The sequence below is a fragment of the Callospermophilus lateralis genome, chromosome 15 (genome assembly GCF_048772815.1).
Source record: "Callospermophilus lateralis isolate mCalLat2 chromosome 15, mCalLat2.hap1, whole genome shotgun sequence".
NCBI lineage: Eukaryota > Metazoa > Chordata > Mammalia > Rodentia > Sciuridae > Callospermophilus > Callospermophilus lateralis.
This window is the reverse complement of record NC_135319.1, coordinates 83302064-83313176: the sequence shown is the minus strand read 5'-3', so window position 1 is coordinate 83313176 and position 11113 is coordinate 83302064.

The window sequence follows — 11113 nt, the reverse complement described above, 5'->3', positions numbered from 1 at the left end:
CAGAAGAAGCAGTGACAACTTTGTTAGCATGCCAGACACCTGCCTTCGGGACCCTAGACACAGCTGTGAATGTACACCCTCTATGCCAATTTCCCTTTCCCCTGCTAGGAATGCAGGCTGATCCCATCTTCCATGCAAACACTCTACCCAGACCACTTTTGCAGAGTTAGGTCCCTACAGCAAACATCTGCTTCCCTCTCATCCCCAGAGTGGGGATTACACACTGGACCTCACGCATGCTACATTGCACTCTACTGCTGAGCTACATCCCCAGCCCCCCATATCTGCTTTAGTTGCTATAACTCAAATGGACTTTGAGTTTTGAGTCTGTGTGGGAGAGATTTGTAAGGCCTGGCTCTGACTAATGATCTTGGCCAGCAACTCTTTGCTGGTGGTGAACAGAAAGGCCCCACACATCACAGGTTTGGGACTAAACAAGTGCTATGTATGTTCAGAGAAGGCAAACCTCCAGGCAAGATCTCTTGGAGAGACAGGCCTGGAGCTGAGCTGGACAGCTTTTCAAGGCTGGTTTTGAGGATGCATGGAGGGTTCAGGCGACAGTAGTGGCCCAAGCTAGGTGGAGTGAAAGGCTGTTTTCTTCATAATGCCAGCCTAAACATTTGAAATACAGGTGGAAAGAACCATTTGTCTATTAACAGGGCTGTGGTGTTTCTCTCTGGTTGCTTTATAGGCCTTCTATTTGTCTCCGTGGTTTGCAATTCCACTATCTGGTGTTGAGTTGTGAATTTCTGGATTTCTTTCTACACATCATAACTACTATATATTGTGGTTTGTATTGTCTTGGATCATTGTGTTTCTCTACCAATTCATACGTCAAAGCCCTAATCCCCAGTGTCTCAGAACGTGACTGTATTTGGAGACAGTATTTGGAGACAGGGTCTTTAAAGAGGTGATTGCCTTAAATGAAGTTTAGTAGGATAATGTTTTTGAGGGGATCCTGTGGATATTTACCACAGAGCTATCCCTAGCCATTATTATCTTTTGAGATAGGGTCTCACTAACTTGCTTAGGGCCTTGCTAAATTGCTGAGGCTGACCTTGAATTTACTATCCTCCTGTCTCAGCCTCTTGAGCTACTGGGATTATGGGCATGCACCACCACACCCTGCAGTAGGGTGAGTCTTTTTTTTTTTTTTTCTTTTAGTTGTAGTTGGACATAATACCTTTATTTATTTATCTTTATGTGGTGCTGAGGATGTGGTGCTGAGGATCGAACCCAGGGCCTCACGAGCGCTCTACTGCTGAGCCACAAGCCCAGCCCAGTAGGGTGAATCTTAATCCGACATAACTGGTGACCTTGAAAAGGTGAGGTTAGGACACAAACACACAGAGAAGACCATCTGTAAGCTATAGAGAGACTTTAAGATAAATCAGTCCTGTTGACACCTTGACCTCAGACTTCTAGCCTCTATCCTGAGATACTATGTTAGGATAGTACTAGCAAATGAATATACCTATCTCAACTATGTCCGGTTTTTCAACTTTTAAAAAAATTCCCAGTCCTTACCCTCTGACTATACTGCTTCTTGTTCTTTCTTGCTGTTCTCTGATGGGCTTCAATTTGATGTATGTTAGATTATTTTATTCTTTCCCCAGACTGCTTTCCCTTCTTCTTCCTCTTCTCCTCTGTGTTCATGTTGGGTAATTTCTTCAGATTCACCTTCCAGCTTACACATTTCATCAATACCTTTTTCAATTTTAGATTTAATTTATTATATTTGTTTAAATGATTATATTTTTCATTTAAAAAATTTTAGTTGATGATGGAACTTTATTTATGTGAGGTGGTGAGAATCAATCCCAGTTCCTCACACATGCTAGGCAGGCGCTCTACCACTGAGCCACAACCCCAGCCCATATTTTTCATTTTTAAAGTATCAATTATTTTAAAATCTAGCCTTTATTTTTTGAGAAAAGTCAGTTTCTTGAGATGATAATGAAATTGACAGGTAGATTCTCATGACAAAGAATAGAAGGTAGAGAAAGGGCAGAACATGACTTCAAGAGAAATAAAGAATGAAAGCAAAATTTAAAAATTAGTTTTTTGATTGTCTCGTGGATATTAGCCAGGAATAAAAGAATATTACTTCAAATCAAACATTGGGGAAGCAGAAGGATTGGCCAAAAAAGAGTGTTTTTGTAACACTATAGTAATGACTGATGTAACACTATAGCAAGACTCATAAATACTAAAACCATCAGTGAAAGAATGTTGGATAATAGACTTTTGAATGGATTTAAAAGATTATCTCAGAGATCATTTATGAATTGCAAAGGGTAAAAGGTATCTTTCTAAAAAGGAAATGCAGACAACATTATTTTAAACTAGCAATCAGTCTTAACACCAACAAAGGGACAATCCAATACCAGGTCTCTTCTGATGTGACACATTGATGATACAACACCCCCTACACATTAGTCCTACCAAAATATTTAACCCGAATATAATTGTGAGGAGACAATAAGACAAATCCAAATTGAGGGCCTGAACTTCTAAAAAGTATTAATGTGAAAGGATAAATAAATGGTGATAAATTTGTTTTTTATAATTTTTTAAAGGGTGCCAGGCCAATAATCATCAGATACTAAGTAACTAAAGAATTATAATTCTGAAAACTTTTTAGAGGATTCCACATGAAAAACAATTGAGTTGCTCTATGTGTGCCACTGAGGACAGAGACCCTTTTTTGTTTATTTATTTTTTATATGGTGCTGAGGATTGAACCTAATTCCTCACAAATACTAGGCAAGTGCTCTACCACTGAGCTACAACCCCAGCTCAGAGGCTCTTTTTAAAATTAGCATTTTTTGAGTAGAACCACAAATTCAGCCTCTTGTAACTTACCTTTGGAGGGGAAGCAAACTGGAGGACAAGGTGCATATGAATCAGAGTTCCTTTAAAACTAAAAGCAGCTTCCTGAACAGTGCTTGTTTAAGTCAGCTTTTGCATCACTGTGTGACCAAGATACAGGACAAGAACAACTTAGAGAAGGAAAAGTTTATTTGGGGCTCATGGTTTCAGAGGTTTCAGTCCATGGACAGCAGCCAACTCCATTGATATGGGCCCAAGATGGGACAGCACAGCACTTGGAGAAAAGCTGCTCAGCTCACCCAGATCAGTAGGGGTCTGGAAAGGAGTGGTGTACCCTGAGGGCAGGTGCACCTTTCAGAGCATCAAACACCCCCACCTCCTCTCCCCATGCCCTATCTGCCTACAATTACCACCCAGTCATTCAAATTAGGATGGGCTGATTAGGTTACAGATCTCACAATTCAATCACTTTACCTCTGAACTTTTCTCTATTAACACAGGAGTTTTTTTTTGCGGGGGGGGGGGGGGGGGGGGACACCTCACATTCAAATCATAATAGTGATTTTCTGCATCCCAAATTTCCTTACGCTGAGAATGAAAACCCAGAAAGCCCGACCAGGTCCTGAGGCACCAAGGAAGCTGAAACTGACATGTGGTCTGGCTACCACAGCCTAGCTAAATCAATCAATCAATCAATCACCTGGCTCTGGTTTCTATAAATGGGGTGGAGAAACAACCTAGCTGCTTCTCACCAGTTTGATTAAATTGGACAAAGTTCATTTTTCCTTTTTATAACCCCCATTTCATATTGCAGGGGTGGGGTGTTGAGTCCTGGCCAGCCTGGATCCTGGCTTGGGAGCTGGTAATATGTGGAGGTACAAATCCAGGTGTGGGTGATGCACACATTCTTAAGCTGGGTGTAGTGTTCCTAAGTATCCATATATTCTTTAGTATGAGTTATATGTTACATAATTTAAAATGCATTTTGGCTAGGGAAATCAGAAATGTCTAATTTCTACCTTTGGCCTATCAATTCTTCCTGGACCTAGATTCAAAGCAGGTATGAGGTAGGAATTTGGGAATAAAGGGAGATATTAAATCTCAGAGGGAGTGCCCATGAACCATTGAAATGTAGGAAACACCCAAGAACCATCAAAATGCAATGAGCACCCATGGGCAACTGCAACTCCAGAGCAACATGCCCTTGTCTGCAAAAGCAACATGAAGGCAGTGCCTGTGAGTGCAGGGAAACTGACCTGGAATCGTGTAATTCCACACTGGCTCTGCCTCTAGTCCAGCCCTTGGCAACCATCCCTCTATAAATATTAAGCCCACCCACCAACAGGTTTCTATCTCTTCCTTGGGACATGATCCATGTTCTCTCTTGAATGACTATTCCTTGCTTTACCCCAAAGACATTCTTGAGATTGTCGCCATTCTCCCTTGAATATGTATCTACTTTCCTAAACCTCTGCCTTTGACTGGCATATGCCAAGAACCCTACTGGTCCTGAGTCAAGTTCCCACTTCTTTTCTGGAACTCTTTGGACTCTTCTTCAGAAACATCACTTTTCTTGTGACAGGTATAAGGTACAAAGGAGGCTAGGGTAGGTAACTTGATAAGGACAGACAGATGTGAGTGGTGGGTACAGGAGGCTAAGGGAATAATTCCATAAAACAGGCCCACTGTGCTGACCCTCTCATGCTTTCTTTTCCAAGAAGCAATTTACCTGCAGCACTGCCTGGTTTAAGTGGACAGGATTCCCCAACAGCCTGTTATCTGCAGGAGAAATTCATGCTCAAAATAATATCAATAAGAGGAAGCCAAATTACCTGAAAGGACAGACTTTTGTGACCCTTTTCACAGACCAGATCCCAAAAGGAGATAAGGATAATTCCTTTTAACCACAAAATCTAAGAATTAATGGTTAAGAATACAATTAGAACCAGTTAGTATGGGCCAAAGTAACCTAGAGTTGTCATGGCAGAGGGGAATTGAAAGTCTGATCTCATCCTGCTGTCAGTAGAAAGTCAAAAGGTGAACCTGGGAGGGATTTTCAGAAAACTTCTCTGGTATCCCCAATTAAACTAGAGTGTATGAGAGGAATGCTATCCCTCTCCTCTCTAAGAGGACCCCACTGTCTCCCTTGAGAGCATCCCCTTTCCCTTTTCCCATCCCTTTAAGAAACTCATGCTTATTACTCTAAGTGACATGTCTAAAATCTTTCTGATAATTGCAAGAATTTAAGTTCAAAGGGGATAGGTCATCATGATGCCTCAGTTTCCCAGAGTCCCCAGCCCTGTAACAAATGGAAGATCAAGAGGTTACTGAAGATTCCCTTCAAACCTTGGTGCAGAAAAAGCAGGGAAGCTGGGCGGGTCCAGTGGGTGTTTTTACCAGAGTTCGGCTTCCAGGCCTAAGTTCCAGGGTCCAGTGTTTACTCTCCTGGTTCTCAGACTTGGATTTCTGATTTTGCCATTATGATAGGGGAGAAAACGTCCATTTCACACAGACCTGACATCCTCAGTGAGAATGTTCACAAAGAGTAAGAACCCGACAGCCTCTAAAGGACTGGGGAAGTAGCTCAGTGGTAGGGTGCTTGTCTAGCATGCAGGAGGCCCTGGTTCCATTGCCAGTACCTGTTCCCCAACAAGAGAGTGCCTAGAGCCAAGTGCAGAGTTGGCGTAGGTCTGAGAGAGGAAGGGAAGGGAAAAGGCAGGGTGATCCAATGTTCTCCAGGGAGAGAATAGGCCTGCCCTCTAATACTCCTGCCATGCGGCAAGGAGTTTGGAAGGAGAGCCACACCCATGTCCCAGATCCCCCTTACATGGTAATTCTGTCCCCTGGGAAATGTGCCCCGCTAGAGAGAAAAACCCATTAACCATGGGATAGAATCAGGAAGAGTGGGAGGAGGACAGGATGGGATCCTGAATTCCTTTTGAGGGACAATCTGCTTCCAATAGGTGGGTCCAGTTTATTTTAAAATTAAATTAGCACATTTTCTGAAGCTTAATCCACATTACCTGGCTTCTTGTCCCTTCCCCTCAAGGAAGCTGCTATTGCCTATGATGACCTATCTGCCCAAACCTTTCCACCATCCACCAAGACGGATATTCCTTGTCCTTATTCCCTGACTAGCTCCTTAGGGACTGTGCTCCCTCTGCTGGTTCATGAGCAGGAGGCTTCAGGATGTTGGACAGGCCCTTCCAATGGTGATATCAACTTCAAATAACTGCCATCATAATAATCTGCTATAGATTATCAGATTAATAGTGTTAATATAAAATACGTCAAGGGCTCTGGAGTCCAATGAGGTCCCCATGACCTTTGGCATACTTAATCTCTCTGAGCTTCTGTTTTATCTTCAAAATTGCAGGATCCATCAGGGTCCAGTGAAGGAGACAGAAATTACACTCGCTGGTTTAACAGAATATGGGGAAAACTGCTAAGCATGTTGGAGGGCTAAAAAAGCAGAGTGGGTATTTGGAGATCACAGGTAAACACTTGGGGAAGCAGCTGCCATCCCTTTGTGGAGGGAAGAGGTTGGGATTATCAGAGCTTTTCTACTTTCATGTGACAAATCTCTCTCAATCTCAGAGGACTCCCTATTCTCAGGGATGGCTCCCTAAGGCTCATTCATGCTGCCCTCTTATGGAAGGTCAGCTAGGACATCTGGTTGACTTGGCCTCTCTGTTTTCCTTTCATCCTCACACGGTGGCATCCACAGTCCAAGAAAACAAGTGCTCAGGAAGACTTTGCTTGCTCGTTTGTGTCTGTCTCTCAGGCAAAGCAGTTTCCTGGCCTCATACAGGGTGCTTGTGCAGGGGACAATGGGGGTGGGGGCAGATATCAGGGGGCATGATTCATCAGAGGCTAATGGTATAACCAACTATCCTAAGAAACGGAAAGTTGAGTGGAGAGGGTTCATAGGGCTTTGGCTACCTTGGGAGCTTGGAGGAGGGGTTTCATGGAGCTAGAGCTGGGACATGTAAGAATGGGCCCCCACCAAGCTGTGTTGGGAATATGGAAGTTGGAAATTGAAGCCATCTAATTGGAGCAGTCTAGAAGAACTGGCAAGAAAATTGGGACAAACAAACCCCTTCTTTCCTCTTGCTGCCCTCTGGTGGCCCCACATTAGCAGAACTTATTAGGCTGCTTGCCAACAAAGGGGATGTAGTTCCCAGACTTCTAGCCCTGAGCCACAGAGTACAGTAGAGAATGGCAGGAACTGAAACAAACCTTCAAACTGTGCAGGGTTGTTGTGAAGACTGGAATTGTTTGTACAGTTTTTAGCCCAATGAAATGTCAAGTAAGGACAATTGCTTATTATAATTAAAAAGCTAACTCTTGTAATCTTAAACATAATCTTATTGAACTCTCACTATGTAGGTACCATGAGGTGGGATAAAATCTGGAGGTAACTTAAGTTTTTCCTAACCCAAGAGAGTTGGCCCTCTGTATCTGTAGTTTCTACATATGTGGATTCAAACACTGATTGAAAACTTTTGCAAAAATGGTGCCGAGCCAGGTGGATCACCAATTCAAAGCCAGCCTCAGCAATTTAGTGAGGCCCCAATTTAGTGAGACTCTGTCTCTAAATAAAATATAAAAAGGGCTGGGGATATGGCTCAGTGGTTAACCACCCCTGGGTTCAATCCCTGTAACCAAAAAAACAAAAAGCAAACAAAAAAACTATACTGAACATGTACAGACTATTTCATGTCATTATTCCCTAAAACACAGTATAATGATGATTTGCATAACATTTACATTGCATTGGATATTATAATAAGTAATCTGGACTTAAGATATATATGAATATATGAAAAGGGTTCTATGTAAATACTATTCAATTTTTTAAAAAATATTTATTTTTTAGGTTTAGATGGACATAACACAATGCCTTTATTTTTATTTGGTGCTGAGGATCGAACACGGGTCCCGCCCGTGCTAGGCGAGCGCTCTACCACTGACCTTCCATCCCAGCCCCAACTATTCCATTTTTAATAAGCGACTTCAGCATCCTTGGAGTGTGTATATAGCATTATAAATTTTTAAATTCATAATCCCCTTCATCCACAGTTTTGCTTTCTGTAGTTTTAGTTACAGTCAACCATGGTCTGAAAATATTAAATGGAAATTTCCAGAAATAAGCAATTCACAAGTTTTAAATTGCTTGCCATCCTATACAGACAAGCACCCTGAAAAGCTGTCTCTTTGCAAAAAGAAACTTACATCTACATTGGTAAACAGCAGATGCAAACAGAGGCTTTTCTGATTACTACCTCTCCCCTACCCAGTCTGCTTAGGAAAGACCTTGGACAAGAGGGGATTGGGGTCTGACACCTGGCCCAGGCAGAGATTACCACAGGTGGTCTTCCAATGGCTGCTACCCAGAAGACTATCTGGAGAGTAAGACAACCTTTCTCTGAGATCCAGTTTCCTTCCCTCACTCTTTCATTACTTGCCTTAAAATCAGTTACAAGAAGCTTGAAGCATCTACACTATATAATAAATTTCAACCATCTGGCGCTCCTTTTAGTTTTCTATTTTGCATGACTCCTCTACTTATGCAAGTTAATTTATTATTCCTGTCTTGTTAATGTCTTTTGTTATAAGGGTGTCTTCCATGACCTGTTATGATGTGAGGTAAGGGACCACCCCCTGTTCTGCCCCTACACCCTCTTCCCTGCCACAATCATAGTTTCCCTTATTATTACCAATTTATATTACTGTGGCACATTTGTTACAATTGATTTACCAATACAGAAACATTAGTAGGTCTTTGCTTACATTGGGATCCACACTCTTCAGTTGCAGTTTTTTGGGTTTTGACAGAAATTTCACTCAGAATTTTACCACCTTAAAAATGCAGTTATCGGTCTGGGGTTGTGGCTCAGTGGTAGAGAGCTCGCCTCACACTTGTGAGATCTTGGGTTGGATCCTCAGCACCACATAAAAGTAAATAAGTGAAATAAAGGTATTGTATCAAACTACAACTAAAAAATAATATTTTTTAAAAATGCAGTTATCCTCCCTGATCCCCTAAACCCTTGACACCTACCAATTTTTTTTTTAAATTGTCTATAGCTTTGCCTTTTTCAGAATGTCACATAATTAGAATAAAGTATGTGGTGTTTTCAGATTTTTTTTTCCACTTAGCAATATGCATTTAAGATTCCTCCATGTCTTTTTGTGGTTTGAGGGCCTATTTCTTTTCTTTTTTTTTTTTTTTTTAAATTAATTTTTATTGTAGGTTGTTCAAAACATTACATAGTTCTTGATATATCATATTTCACACTTTGATTCAAGTGGGATATGAGCTCCCATTTTTACCCCATATACAGATTGCAGAATCACTTCAGTTGCACAACCATTGATTTACATATTGCCATTCTGGAGTCTGTTGTATTCTGCTGCCTTTCCTATCCTCTACTATCCCCCCTCCCCCCTCCCTTCCCCTCTTCTCTCTCTACCCCCTCTACTGTAATTCATTTCTCCCCCTTATATTTTCCCTCCTTTCCCCTCACTTTCTCTTGTATGTAATTTTGTATACCCCTGAGGGTGAGGGCCTATTTCTTCTTATCACTAAATAATGTTCTACTGTATGGATGTACCACATTGTACCAGAGTTCATTCATTCATTTATTCAAGGACATTTTGGTTGCTTCCAACTTTGAGTAATCTAAATAAAGCTGCAATAAACATACCTATGCAGGGTTTTATGTGGACATGTTTTCAACCCTGCGATGGTTTGGATATGGTTTGAGGGTATCCCCCAAAAGGTTTATGTGTGTAGAAGCTGGTCCTCAATATGGTGATCTTGAAAGGTGGTGTAACCTTTAAGAAGTGGAACCTACTGGAAGGGGTTCAGGTTATTAGAGGCACTGCTCTTGGAAAGAATTAATGTAGTACTCATGGGTTGATACTTAGTTTCCATGAGAGTAGACTGTTATAAAAAGAGTGAACCTGGCCTCTGACTTCCTGTCTTACCAAGCAGATTATTCACTTGTACTTCCATTGTGACCCAATTTGCCATGTTGTGGTAGAGCCAACAGGGACCCATCAGAGGCCAAATAGACAAGGCCACCCTATCTTGGACTTTCAGCTTCCAAATGGTAAGCTAAATGGACCTCTTTACAAGTACCCAGTGTCAGGTATTTTGTTACAGCCACAGAAAACTATGATAAATTCATTTGGTAAATACCTAGGGGTTATGTTTAGCTTTGTAAGAAAACGTCAAACTTCTAAAGTGGCTCCCACTGACATGAATGAGAGTTCCTGCTGCTTTAAGTTTTCCCCAGCATTTGGTGTCCTCAGTGTTTTGCATTTTTAGCCATTCTAATAGGTGTGTAGTGGGCATATATGTGATATATACTTTTCATAGGACTACACATATGTAACACAATTCTGTAAAAGGAAAGCAAGAAATAGTAAATGAAAAGCCAGGCACAGTGGTGCACACCTATCATTCCAGCGGAAACAGGAGGATTTCAAGTTCAAGGCCAGCCTCAAAATTTAGCAAGATCTTGTCTCAAAAAATTATTTATTTATTTATTTTTAATATTTTATTTTTTAGTTTAAGGTGGACCCAATATCTTTATTTTTATTTTTATGTGGTGCTGAGAATCGAACCCAGTGCCTCACGCATGCCAGGCAAGCACGCTACCACTTGAGCCTCATCCCCAGCCCCTTGCCTCAAAATTAAAAAAAAATAAAATAAAAGCTGGGATTATAACTCAGTGGTAGAGCGTCTTTGGGCACATTCTGAAGTACTGCAATAAATAAACAAACAAGTACACAGGATGATGGTTACCCAAGGTGAGGGGGATAAATTAGTACTGTGTGTGACACATACCATACATTTAGATGTAAACTGCTGTGATGACTTTTTAAGATTTGCAGCTATTACATTAAGTTCTTAAATTAGCAATAAGTAAACTGATATTGCCCACTGAGGTATCTATGTCCTAATCCCTAGAACATATAAATGTTTTTGTTTTTTATTTTTGTTTTGTACTGAGGATTGAATCCAGAGATGCTTCATCATTGAGCTACATCCCCAGCCCTATTGATTTTGATATAGGGTCTCACTTAGTTGCTGAGTTCTGGGCTGGAGATGTAGCTCAGTGATACACTGATACACTTGCCTAGCATGTGCAAGGCTCTGGACTTAATTCCCAGCACCATAAAATGTATAATAGATATATAGATAAAGGATAACATTAAAAAAAAAAGTTGCCAGGCGCAGTGGCACATGCCTATAATCCCAATGGCTCAA